Source organism: Myotis myotis, unplaced genomic scaffold (assembly GCF_014108235.1).
Source record: "Myotis myotis isolate mMyoMyo1 unplaced genomic scaffold, mMyoMyo1.p scaffold_m19_p_12, whole genome shotgun sequence".
Classification (NCBI taxonomy): domain Eukaryota; kingdom Metazoa; phylum Chordata; class Mammalia; order Chiroptera; family Vespertilionidae; genus Myotis; species Myotis myotis.
Genome location: NW_023416316.1, coordinates 28433567 through 28447677, shown reverse-complemented (window position 1 = coordinate 28447677; position 14111 = coordinate 28433567). Strand labels below are relative to the sequence as shown.

At 44.3% G+C, this 14111-nt stretch overlaps 1 protein-coding gene across 7 annotated transcripts in view; it reads right to left on the bottom strand.

The window, feature by feature from the left end:
* The window catches only part of FAM219A (family with sequence similarity 219 member A), a 50690-nt gene that overhangs the window by 19478 nt on the left and 17101 nt on the right, over nt 1–14111 (bottom strand). The window contains exon 2 of one of the 7 annotated variants that reach the window (XM_036330545.1): nt 9576–9663. The exons of the other annotated variants lie outside the window; for them this stretch is intronic. The gene's annotated coding sequence lies outside the window, so the exon portion shown is untranslated. The remainder of the gene's footprint in view (nt 1–9575; nt 9664–14111) is intronic. 7 annotated transcript variants of the gene reach the window in all.

Here is a 14111-nt window from a genome sequence, read left to right as displayed (position 1 = left end):
GTGAGGGTGAGTGGTGGGGAGAAAGCAGTCCATTTTCCTCTTTTTTATTCAGGTTCAGCTAACACAGATTTTGGGGATGAGGGCTTTCATAGGAGAGGGGAAATGATCCTAAAATCAAGAGGGCTGGAGGGTCTGGGGAATTCTGGGTTGAGTTTCTGGAGGCCTTTTACTCAGTAGGGCCCAGAGGAAGGGAAGAAGGAATCAGATGTTTAGGGCTAGCAGAGCTTTAGGGAGCATTGTCCAGAGGACCTTTCCATTTCCTTCCAAGATGTGGAATCCATTTCCCTAAGGTAAGAAAGGAGACATAGGGCACTGAGGGGAGATGCTACTCAGAAATCAATAAAGGGCCCTTGGCTGGAGAGTCCTGGAGACTGGTGCCCAGCCCTGTGCAAGGCACTGAGCTGAAGCAGGAGAAATGTCAGTAGACAATGATGTTTCATCTGGGCTAGACTGACTTATAGATCCTCATCTAGATCTTGGTCCCACATTTCACCAGAGAATTTTGGTAATTTTGATTACTCACGGAACTATGCCTGGTCTGCCCTGGTTCATTAATCTTTTAGATTCCTTGATTTCCCAAGAAAGCAAAGTAATAGTCAGGCAGTCTATGGGCTGCTTTTGCAGAGCTGCCATCTCTGATCCCTTTCCTTTAGCCTTGGAAGAGTAAAGAGCTACTTGTCTTCAATGAACCATGGGCTTGGAGGGCTGGTATTGAACAGCTTCTCCCCTGTGGCATTTCCTGCTCCTGCTCCTCCTCTCCTTTTCAGCCTGTTCTAACTTTCTAACCTCCATTATGCCTGGCAAGCCCCACTCTTTGCTCACAAAGACAGCTCTAAAGCTCAGTTCTCTGGCCAGAGCAGCTTCCTATTCTTTCCTTTTTGTCATCCTAATAATTAAACATTGGTGAGCTTGCCACGTGTTAAAAATGCTTGATATTCATGCATATCAATAAGGGACAGGCTGGGCACAATGTCTTTTGGGGAGAGAAAAACATCAAGACCTGATTCTTGCCAAGGAGACTTCAGTCTAAAGGTGGGAGCTGATAAGCACACAAACTAGCATATTTAAGGTGGAGAAAGGAGCGCGAGAGGCAGGAAGCCATGAAGGGTGGTCAGGCCTGCCCATTAAACCAGAATGTGGGCATTAGGTAACTGGGTACTTTGGCAAGAGGATTTAGAGCAATGACTGGCTCAGCTCTGGGGCTCGGACTCTGCTTTTCCTACTTTTAGTTGCTGTTGCTGCTGCTACAACCCCTCTCTGCCACAAGGGTGCGCTGAGTACAGCAGGGGCTTTTCTTTACCACTGAGATACACAAACAAGCCTCCCACAGAGAAGGGTTAAGAGGCTCTAGGTGGGTGGCTGGGGAAGTGTTCTTATTGGGAAGGCAAATAGGGATTCAGTACTACAGTGTTTAACAGAGAGATATGTGGCTCTGTTGAAACAAATTCTCACTGCATCCAACTAAACCTAGGGCCAGCAATCACTGTCACTAGGGCCTGCTTTGCTCAGCAAGGAAGTCAATATTAAGGGCGCCTGGAAGCTCAGTCCAAAAGTAAAGGAGGTTGGAGAGGGTTAACCAAGAGGTCAGTTTGTGAGGGTGTGTGTTTGTGTGTGTGTGTGTGTGTGTGTGTGTGTGTGTGTGTGTGAGAGAGAGAGAGAGAGAGAGAGAGGGCGGGGGGGGGGGGGGGGGGGGGGGGGGCAGGAGTAGCCAGTTGGTGGTGGAAGAGTAGGGGGAAGGGAGATTCTAACCTAGCACAAGCTCAAGGCAAGTTTTTAACCATGAAGCTATGCATCTCTCCAAGCATACTCATCTGTTAAGCTAGATGGGGTCCCTAAGTCCTGGGGTCCCTGACTCAGGGTGATAGAGAGCCTTTCCCTGCACCTGTCACTTTCTGTCTGGTGCAGTGACACTGACTGGCTAACTCAAGGGTACAACCTCATTCCTGAGGAATCCATAGGAAGAGGCCCTGGAACAACCAATAACCAACACCCACCCGAAAAGCCCCCCTACTGCTCAGCAGCCCACACCTCTGAGTAATACCGCCTTTGCTCTGACTACATCCCCACGCAGGTCCTCCCCACCTGTGCTGCCTTCCCTTCTAGACAGCTCTGACAAACCCTCACAGCCTGCATCACTCCACACCTGCTAAGCCTATCTATGTATCTCTAGGATAGTGCTTTTTAAACATTAATGTGCATACAAGTCACCTGGGGATATTGTTTAAATGCAGATTCTGATTCGGTAAGTCTGGAGTGGAGCCTGAGTGTCTGCATTTCATAGGAGCTCCCAGGTGAGACCAATGCTCTTAGCACAGGGACCACACTTTGAATGGCAGGGCTCTAGGCCAGCCTCTACAACCACACCATCCCAGACAAGTCCCTCAAAGACCTCTCTTCCCCAACCTTAACTTGGGTATATCCTTATTGTGAAAAGAGGACATGGTTTGGTAGGGGAGGAGGTAGGAAGACCACCCAAAGCTCATATTAGGGAGGCAGCTCTGCTAAGAGCTCTGGCTGGGCCCAGGAAGGGAGTAGTTCAAAACAACTTAGCCCCAGTGTGATTCTTCTAGAATTTATCAAATCATTTAAATAATATTGCTTGCTTGAATACCTGCTATATGTACAGCTATGGTGCTGGGTGCTTTATCTATTTTTTCTCATTCAATCCTCCTAAAAGACTAAGTAAGGTAAATGTCATTTCCATTTTAAAAGTGAAGGTTGTATAAAGTAATATATTCAAAGTCACACCTTGAAGGTAGTAACACTAGGATTTGAATCTAATTTGCTCATCTCTTGTACCCTCCTCAGAGACATCAAATAAAGTCATGAGCTTAATAGCATATCAGAACTACACAACTATAGAACTGTTGTTTTGTTAAGCAGGTACTTGAAGGCTGCTACTAGTCTAATTATGTCTTCAGTGCTCAACACACACATGCAGCTCCTCTTTAGAAAATGGCATGGATGCTTTCTGTTCACCAACTTTCTGCTCAAAGAATTCTCCATAGGAAGGAAATATTGAAGCCACTGAAGTAATCAATAACTCAAGAAGGCGAGAGGGAGAGGGAGAGGGAGAGAGAGAGAGAGAGAGAGAGAGAGAGCGAGCAGTATAAGAAAAGGAGAGATAAAAAGTCTCAGCCACCAAAATTCAGTTCTGGTCTCACATTTCAGGGGCACTTATATTTTAGGCACTATAAGGGGTGGTATGGATACAAAGGTAATATGATCTCTGTCCATGAAGAGCTCATAGACCAGTGATTAGGGCAAATGAATAAGCAGATAATTTTAATAATATGCCAAGTGCTAGAACAGAGGTTTGTATAGAGTGTTGTAAGTACACAGGACAGAAACACCTATCCTACCCTGGGAAATTAGGGAAGGCTTCTTCAAAGAAAGCTGAGGCATGAAGGATGCGTAGAAGGTAGAAGTGAACCGGATGAAGAAGAAAGGAATAGGGAGGAAAAAGGAAAGAAGTGAGGAGGAAGACATGCATGACTATATAGCAGGCAAAGGGAATAGCTCAATTTTGCTGGAATGGTAGGGGGTAAAGTGGCAAGGTGATGAGACTAGAACAGGAGGAAGGCTTAATATCATGAAGGGCTTTATAAGTCATGTTTGAGCTTTGGACTTTAACTGGAAATAATGGGGAGCTATTGAAGGATTTTCAGCCCATTGTCAGATATTTTTTCATTGTCAGTTTTTTATAGACAGATCACTCTGGGAGCCATGTGGAGAGAATGGGAAGCAATGATTAAACTGTAGGCAGGAGACCAAATAAGAGGCATTGCAAGAGGTGATAAAAGTTTAAAAAAGTCAGAGTCAGTGGACTTGGAAAAAGGGGAGGTCACACTGCCAGCCCTCAGTGGCTGATTAGATCTGGGTTTGAGGGTAAAGACCCAGGCAAAGATGACTCCCAGGTTTCCTCCTGGCTCAGGTGACTAGGTGAATTGTGATGCCACCAAACAAGAGAGAGAAAAAGGCATAAGAGCAAGTCCTAATGATTTTGTTTTGTGCAGGGGTATGTGTATGTCTATAGATATGAAGGGTCAGAGGAAAGGACTCCTGGAGGAGCACTTACATGATGGGAGAAACTAGAGGATGGTTGAGTATAGGGCAGTGATGGCGAACCTATGACATGCGTGTCAGAGGTGACACGTGAACTCATTTTTTTGGGTTGATTTTTCTTTGTTAAATGGCATTTAAGTATATAAAATAAATATCAAAATTATAAGTCTTTGTTTTACTATGGTTGCAAATATCAAAAAATTTCTATATGTGACACGGCACCAGAGTTAAGTTAGGGTTTTTCAAAATGCTGACATGCCGAGCTCAAAAGGTTCGCCATCACTGGCAGAGGGGAAAGAACCAACAGAGAAGGACCAGATGTGTGAAGACATCAAGTAAGAGAACTCAAGACACACTGTTCTCCAGTTTGCTGAGGTTTCAGCAAGAATTTTATTTTGTTCTTAAGAGTTATGGGTCTGATCCTTGGGAAGCTTGAGACTCCCCACAGAGAGAAGCCATTCAGTAGAGAAGTCCAGCCATGGTCCAGAGATCATGGCAGGTCTGCTATTTCTTAAAAGGCGTGGGCAAGCCCTAGCTGGTTTGGCTCAGTGGATAGAGCATTGGCCTGTGGACTGAAGTGTCCCAGGTTCGATTCTGGTCAAGGGCACATGCCTGTGTTGTGAGCTCAATCCCCAATAGAGGGCATGCAGGAGGCAGCCAATCAATGATTCTTTCTCATCATTGATGTTTCTATCTCTCTCTCTCTCCCTTCCTCTCTGAAATCAATATATATATAGGCAAGGGTGGGCTGAAGGCAAGGGAGGGTGACCAGAGCCTGGCCAGCCTTGAAGTAACAGCAAGAAGAGAGGTGAGTAATTGCCCCAAATTCTGGGTGCATCACAGTCCCCTGACTCAGCCATGGATCATCCACCCCAGACAATGGCAAAAAGCAGCAAAGAACCTGGGCTTCTAATTTTGGGGGCAGAAGGTCTGCACAGACCTAGCAGGAGCAGCCTGGGAATCCAGGACAGAGTAGAGCAGGCTGAATTGAGATTTTTCTAGAACCCTGAATACCTATTCCACCAACTATGACTATCCAGCAAAGGCTCAACCTGGGAACATATAATCCAAGTGATTATGATTATGTGATGATTATGATTTCTCACTTTAAAAACCTTCAATAATATTTTTCTGTAAAAACAAAGTAAAACTGAAGAAATACTTGACTTCATTATGAATCCACCCCTCAGGTACAGTAATGGAGTCAGTAACTGCATTACTCCACTGTGAGAAAAGTTAAGAACCATGCAGTTAAGATTGTTTCTCTTCTGTCTCCTGCATCCAAACACTGGAACCTACAGGTGAGCAGGCAGGACACTGAGGTATATTAAAGCCAGGTTTGCATTAGGGCAGAGGACTGGAATCCTCAATGAGGTCAGACTGACTGCTCCCAAAATCTTGACCTTGCGGGCTTACTGCTTTTTAAAAACATGTCTTGGGGATGGAGAGACCGTGTTTGGCTATTTACAAAAATAGGTCTGAAAATGCTGTCGGAGTTGAATGTTTTATGCTATTTGATGCACCTGAAACAAGCCCATTTATTTTATTTTATTATTTTTTAAATTTTGCTGTGAAAGGATGCTCGTTCTGTAGGGTTAAATCTTGGTTACAGCCGAAACCGGTTTGGCTCAGTGGATAGAGCGTTGGCCTGCGGACTGAAAGGTCCCAGGTTCGACTCCAGTCAAGGGCATGTACCTGGGTTGCGGGCACATCCCCAGTAGGAGATGTGCAGGAGGCAGCTGATCGATGTTTCTCTCTCATCGATGTTTCTAACTCTCTATCTCTCTCCCTTCCTCTCTGTAAAAAATCAATAAAATATATTTAAAAAAAAAAATCTTGGTTACAATTAGAAAGAAAACTTCAAAAGTTCCTGGGTTTCCTGGCAGGGGAACAATGCTTTCTCTTCACTCCACAGCCTTGTAGCAGTCAGAAGATTAGTTACAAGGCCTTACATCTGGGCTTCAAAGAAGCACACAATAACCATTTCCAGGCATATTTTGGCTTTTATATGAACACCTAATTTCACAGGAAGTAGAAACCTGCCTGTTCACATTATAACTTCCACTTTCCCCTCCTATTCCCTCCTATCTTTCACTTCAATGAACACCTGAGCATTGGAGCCTCAGTGATTTTATCTTATTCCAGTGTTTAGGAGAGTAATTTTCAACTCCTTGTTCATCTAGGTAGGACTTAGACCAGTTCTTTCTCTACAGACAGGAGAGAACTGATGGTCTATGGAAAGAACCTGAAAATCCATGGGTCCCAGTCTACAGTCAACCCTGGGCTGCTCTGGATTCTGAAAGAATTTTGCCACCCCCTCCCCTCCCTGGCCTGGCTCCAGCCAGCTGTAGATTGTCTGGATTGAGCTGCTTCGACACACTGATGTTATCAGACTCACAGTGCCTGGAGCATGCAGATAGGAACAGGCAATGGCGCCGTCTCACCGGACGCAGTAATGTAATTTAGTTTCTGAAATCCAAGTATAAAATCTTGAAAGCTGACATTTTTTATCTACCTCAGGAGGGGTGTGATGGTTTGGAATTCCCAGTGGAACCATCTAAATAGGGAAGAGGCTATGTCATGTATTAATAAACAGTTCAAAGCAATGGAAAAGCATACAGAGAGGATTATAGGGAAAATAAGAGCTTCGTTTTTCTTGCCTCCTCCTGCTCCCTCCTCTGAGCTGTGCTGCCAGGTGAGCACCACTCCACTGGTGTGAACCCCAGGCGGGGGCTAGAAGTGTCACTCATGGGCATTCCTGTGAGAGTCCCCTGTGCTATGGAGATGGAACAAGCACCAGCCTCCCCCAAGGGCATGCCATGGCACTTTAAGTGGGTCTCAACTAGCCCTTTTTTTGAAAGGAGTCATTCAAACTAAGCTAAGAATGGTGGCAAAGAAGCAGTCCCTCGCCTTCCCCTCTGTTTCTCCAACCTCATCTCCTGCACTCTTCCCCCACCTCAGTATGCTTTGTATCACCAGTCTTCTTTGCTCCTGGTAGATTACCTTCCCACCTCATGGCTGGATCTTACTCATCCTTCAGGCCTTGGGTGACACGTCACCCCTTAAAAGAAGTTTCCCACCAATACCAGGCCCCTCTATAATATACTTTCACAGTCCCTCCCTCCCATACATTTCTTTCATACATGTATCAAGTTTTACTTAAATGATTACTTGTATAATTATTTGTTTCATAAATCTTCATAAAGGCAGGGACCATGCCTTTCCCCACTGTATCCTCCCAGTGCCTAGCATAGAGAATGAAGGGCCATAATCTTACAACAGATAAACAGATTTCCTTCTACTTTGAAGCCACAGCAATGATATACCTGTAACAGAGAGGTGGTGAAAGGCCGGTGGCCTGCCAGGCTGTGCCGGGGTTTGTCCAATGGTGTCCCAGATAGATGTTGCATTGTGTACTTCTGGTAGTGCCACTTCATCTATGTAAGCCTCTGGCCAGGGGCTGAAGGATTACCTTCCAGGAAATTATTCTGGAGAACAGCCAACGCAGAAGTCCTCAAAACCTTCACTCACTTGCTTACTTGAAGGTTTGGCCTAGTTTAAACCCCACTTAAGGTCCATGGCCAAAGCAGCAGCTCAGCCCCAGGTCAACTTCTGGGGACTAATCACCAGCTGAGCAGACAGAGCTTTCTCTGTGACTCAAAGGCCAAGCTCTGATTTTGCTTGCAGATCAGATATGGACTCCTACTTGGGCCTTTATATGAGTAAGGTCTCACTCATTGTTGAGTATTAGAGGAGTGGGCAGCCAGCTTAGAAGCTAAACAATCAGCAAATCCTTTGGAGGGATAGAGAAATAGGGCTGCTCCGATCCTTTGTTCAAAGAGCTTTGACAGTGTGGGATGTGCAACCATGTTTATGAAGCAGGGAAGCTCTTGGGAGTTCAGATATAAGGGTAAGGTGATGGCAAAGGAAAACATAAGAAACCTCCCTGAACAGTAAACAAAACCTCTGGCTAGAGAGTGGGCCTGTGTATTCTGGTTTTGCCTGTGAATGGCACTGACTTTGAGAGTCTAGACTAGTGGTTCTCAACCTTCCTAATGCTGCGACCCTTTAATACAGTTCCTCATGTTGTGGTGACCCCCAATTTCATTGTTACAAATTGAGCCTAATTAAAGCATAGTGATTAATCACAAAAACAATATGTAATTATATATGTGTTTTCCGATGGTCTTAGGCGACCCCTGTGAAAGGGTTGTTCGACCCCCAAAGGGGTCGCGACCCACAGGTTGAGAACCGCTGGTCTAGATCAGGGGTCCTCAAACTATGGCCCGCGGGCCACATGCAAATACAAATATTGTATTTGTCCCCGTTTTGTTTTTTTACTTCAAAATAAGATATGTGCAGTGTGCATAGGAATTTGTTCATAGTTTTTTTTAAAACTATAGTCCGGCCCTCCAACGGTCTGAGGGACAGTGAACTGGCCCCCTGTTTAAAAAGTTTGAGGACCCCTGGTCTAGACAGATCATTTCACTCTCTGAGCTCACAGGTTTGTTTCTATTCAGACCCTGAGATTCTAAAAGAGCCTCCAGGGCAGAAAGTAAATGAGTTGTCCCAGGTCAATACCGGATGGCAGTCCCGGGATTAGAATTCATGGGCCCTTCTTTCCAGCCAGCTGTTCCCTCCCCTGAGTCCTGAAATGTTTCTTCTCTTGAATGCTCAGGATTGTATTCAATTTAGTAAGGTTTGTGGTCACATAATCACTGCTCCTAAATAAAACAATGACTGCAGAGCATCCGCTGTAAGGAAGGCAAACGTGGGGGATGTGGAGGGGGTGGGCACCTTTGCCCCTGAGAGAACAGGCCAAAAGCAAACTGTGGATCAGGTTAGGCCTGTTCTACTTTAACAAAAACCAACACAAACAACTCTCTTGGGAATCTGACAGAGTCCTCATCTGCTCTCTTTTTTTTTTTCTCTAGGCTTCCTTGTGTATCAAAAGCCTGTGCTTGATTCCATAGTAAGGGCCTCTCCTGGAAGCTGGAATACACTATTTCTAGAGGCAAGAGAGGGGCTAGGTTGAGATACAGTCTGGATCCAGATCCTCTGAGCATTTTTCCATCAATAAATTAATTATTACATTGTTATTAATTATTAATTATTACAATGTTCCCATCTCCAGGAGTGTCAGGGGTAAGGGCAACCCTAGTCCTTCCAGCCCAAACTCTGATAGGTCCACTCATAGCTTAGGAAACACCAGATATTCTTTTCTCCTCCCTGCTCTTTCCTGTCCCACTATGACTGGCTGGTGCTAAGACAGGGAGCCTGCCTGCAGTTTCGCTATTGCTTTAACACCCATTTCTTTGGCCAGGAAGTTCTTTGAGGTATAAGGCATGTCAAATGGCCTTTGGGCTCAGAGATTGCCTTCAATGATTCCTGAGCCTCTAAAAGGTGAAGAAAGCAATGGAAGAGAGCCTTGCACAAGGCCCAGAGCAGGGCTGCTTGGCAGGGATGGGATCCTGAGTGTTTTCACTCAGCTTCAATTTAGGCAGACTTACCTTCCTCCTCACTCACCAGGCAGTCAATCAAAGTGAGAGCATAGTAATTTCATTTGCTGGTTCCGATTCATTTAGCCATGGAAGAGGCCTGGAGGTAGAGGAGGAAATTTCAACTAGAAATTCAAATCCCTGGTAAATGATTATGATTCCTCTGCCCTTCCAGACTCCTCACACACATACTTCTCCTCTAGATGATTTGGGGGAATTGGGGAGGACCCCTCTACTATGGTAATTTAACTCCCCTCTCTCTAGGGGCCATGTGTATGGCTAGGGAGGACGTGGCAGGTTGTGAGGCTCCAGGCTCACCAGTTTCATTCCTGCTTCTACTTGCTACATCTACCACCTTCCACCTTATTTTCAATGTCCTTCCCCTAAAAATGATGTCTTTAAATCAAGTGTATTCCCAATGACAGGCCAAAGGTACAGTGATGCAAAGTTGTAGCTCCAGGCCTTGAAACTTGCTCAGTATTTCTCTTTGGTTTCCCCTGCCTCATACTCCTCACTCTCACACTGAAGGGGGTAGTGCAGGGGCACTAAAGACAAAGGCCCATTTCACATTCCCTTGTTCCGCTACTCTTACCCTCCCCGCAGAGTCTTACAGCTTTGAGGTATCAAGGTGTCAGGCCCTGGCTAAGCGCACCTCAGGAGTTGACATGGTTGTCTTGAAAGCTTATTTCACCTTCAGAGTGATGGTAACCTCAACAGAGAGCTCAGACTAGATATTTGTGAGGGAAGGTGAGACGGGGCTAGAGGGAGTAAGGGGAAGTCCCTGGATCCATAGGGCTTAACTTCAAAAGAGAAGAGGGCAGGCCATGTCACAGCTAGAGACATGTGCAGGACGGCTGTTTAAAATTAAATAAGCAAGGGCCTTAAGAATTCAGAGAGTTAGGCTTTTCAGGCCTGGCGAGGACTGGACCCCTCTCCAGGAGCTATCCAGGGTCCTGAATCGTCTCCACCTGTTGGTTAACGCCAACCTTAAATGCTGCTGTTTCCTCTCTGCCCATTCTTCATACCAACTGCCTGCTTGGATCACATCCTGCATGGCCTGAAGTAGCTCCATAATGACTCCAATCACTCTCTATGGCTGCAGCCTGTGCTTCATGCCAGCAGCCTGTCTCCCTAGCCAGATTTTCAACAAAGGGTAAAGTTGAGGATCTTGGTATGTGCAAAAAATATCTCCAGTACCCCTGGATGCTCAGGACTAAATGGGCCTGGCTCAGAGACAAGGTGGCTGTAGGGGAAGGAAAGAGTTTTCCTCACATCCTCTGGCACATCCTCAGAGAGCTCCTCCCTCACCTCCGCAGCCACTGCACTCACACACACCCGCATGCACGCACACACACATGCCAGATTCTCCGTCCGGTCACTGCAGAGCCTGTACTGCTGCAGAGAAGGTAGAGTCTCCTTTGTCTGCAGTTGAGCAGAATGCACCTGCTTTGTCCCCATCATGGGTATTACAGAATTTTGGCAAAGAGCACCCAAATTTAAAACTTACATAAATGAAATAAAATACTGATTTATTTTTATGAATTCAAGAAGAATACATTTACTATAAAAATCAAGATAAGCCCTAACCGGTTTGGCTCAGTGAATAGAGCGTCAGCCTGCGGACTGAAAGGTCCCAGGTTCGATTCCAGTCAAGGGCATGTACACATCCCCAGTAGGAGGTGTGCAGGAGGCAGCTGATCGATGTTTCTCTCTCATCAATGTTTCTAATTCTCTATCCCTCTCCCTTCCTCTCTGTAAAAAAAATCAGTAAAATATATTTTTTAAAAATCAAGATAAGAACAAAAGAATATTTAAAAAAACACCCTTAGTCATACCATCCAGAGTCATACCATGGTTATATCCCATGTTAACCTCCTGGCACACAGCCACGTTCTCATGTGTCCATGTGCACACACGTATGTGAGTATTTGTAAGAGGTAGTATAGAGCAGTGGTTAAAAGTGTGTTTTGGTCTGACTGGCATGGCTCAATGGTTGAGCATTGACCTATGAACCAGGAGGTCATGGTTTGATTCCTGGACTGGGTTGTGGGCTTGATCCCTAGTGGGGGTGTGCAGGAGGCAGCCAATCTATGATTCTCTCTTATCATTGATGTTTCTATCTCCCTCTCCCTTCCTCTCTGAGGTCAATAAAAATATATGTATGTATATAAAAAGTGAGTTTTGGAGTAAGTCCTAACTATGCCATTTATCTGTGTGATATTTTTGGTCAGTATTACTGAAATCCCTTATTTCCCCCTTTATCTGTGTGATCCTGATCAAATTTCTAATCTCTTTGGGTCTGTTTTGTAATCTTTAACATGAGGAAAATAATACTACTCATCTCATAGTGTTGTTGAAAGGATTAAATGGGATAATATATACATAGTCCCTGACACATGGTAAGTAGTCAATAAAGGGTAGCTTTATTACACATACACCCTGTAGAAATCATTCTGTAATACTGTTTAATGCCTAACTTTAATACACAAATTACTCTCTATCTCAGATAAAAGTTGAAAACAGGATAAATACATTCAGTTTATTTCATTTTCTGTGTGGCTTAACTTTCTGGGCCACAGTGGGATTTGGGAAACAGAATGTCTTCCTAGTTCAGAAAGAAAAAAAGTAATATTTGACCTAGGACGTCTAGCTGACTCTGCAGCCAGAAAACGGCAGGGCCTTCCTTTTGGTCAAGGTTCTCTTTACTTCTTGAGTTTTGGGTCTCAGTCCTTTGGCTCTCAGTGGATCTTGCCGGCAGCAATTATTACTATGACTAGAGGCCTGGCGCATGAAACTCATGTGCGAGTTCGGTCCCTAGGCCTGGCCTGCGATCAGGGCCATCTTCCCCAGCTGCCTGCAGCTGACCCGCCCCCCCCCCCATACACTGCCACCCACTCCTGGTTCCCCATTCGCCATTGGGTGATTGGTGCCTGACGGCCAGGGGAAGGGACCAAGAGGTCGGCTGTTCCCATCTGCTCACTGGCCCTGCCCCTGCCTCGGGTGGCCAGTAGGTAAATCATAGCCTGCTGGCCGGGGAAAGGGACCAAGAAGTGGTCAGTGTACCTCATAGTGACTGGTCCAGTAGTCATTCTGGTTGTTCTGCCATTAGGGTCAATTTGCATATTACCCTTTTATTATATAGGATATTCTAAAGCTATTTTAAAATTTATCTTATTCTTTCTACAAATAAAACTTTTTAATACATTTTAATAAATAACTTTTCATACATAAAAATTATATTCTAAATGAATAATTTGTCCCTTCTTTCCAGTTTATTTATTCACTTATCCAGTCATTTATTTATATCAGTATGGATTAATGTATATTTATTTTCTTTTAAGGCTATAATCCAATATCATCATACTGATAACAAATTGCTCAACTTGTTCTAGCTTTGGCCTCTGGGAGCCATTTCAAGTTGGCTTCTGTTTCCTATTGACTCACCTCTTTTCCCTTTATTCCTCAGGTAAACTAATCATGAGCCTATGGGAGCACTTTCTTCAAAATATCTGATACTCATCTTTTTATAATTTAGTTTAATTTTTTTTTGCATATTCTCAGCCAACATCCTGCTTCATGTCCTCAGTAACTTGTTCTAGGACCCCTGCAGTGGTAACTCACTCATCTCTCCAATTTGCCTCTTCTTCCCCCAACTCATCCTGTACATTATTCTTAAATCACTCTCCTGGGAATTAAACACTCACTACTCTGATTACAGTATCCTTTGCTCCAGACATTTCAATGGCTCGCACCACTTAAAACTCAATCTGACACTCAATAGTTTTAACAACATGGCTCCAATTTGCCAATCTGGCTGCTTCTTCAATTGATCATTTTTCTATAATCTTTGTTCTCTTTGCTCCAGCTTTCAGCCTTATATGCAGATAACTTCCAATTTCTATCTCTAGTTTTGACTATATTGCAAAAAATCTTTATTGATTTCTTTAAATTACAAAAGTAATACATATTTGATGGGATAAATTAAAATAATACAGAAAATGAGTCTCTGACTCTCCTCTTCTTGCCTTCCTCAGGTTGGTTTTAAGAATGAAGTGATCTTTTTAGATTTTTCAGCATCTTTCCTAACTCCTATTAAGTTACTACATCATAGGGACAGATTTTGAGACATGTTTTTTGACTTAAGAATTTGTAATGCAAATCATTACAAAGGACCTTATAAAACCATAACCTTATAAAAGGTTAAGTTCAGAAAAACAGATCTTTATGTTTGTAGCTTACATTTTCAAAGCCTTTTCCTTATTATTTTCTCATTTAATCCCTGACAATCCTAAGAGAGAGAAATAGTATCTTCTTTTTCAATTAAAACTTTTTTTTATATATATATATATTTTATTGATTTTTCACAGAGAGGAAGGGAGAGAGACAGAGAGCCAGAAACATCGATGAGAGAGAAACATCGATCAGCTGCCTCCTGCACATCTCCTACTGGGGATGTGCCCGCAACCCAGGTACATGCCCCTGACCGGAATCGAACCCGGGACCCTCCAGTCCGCAAGCCGACGCTCTATCCACTGAGCCAAACCGGTT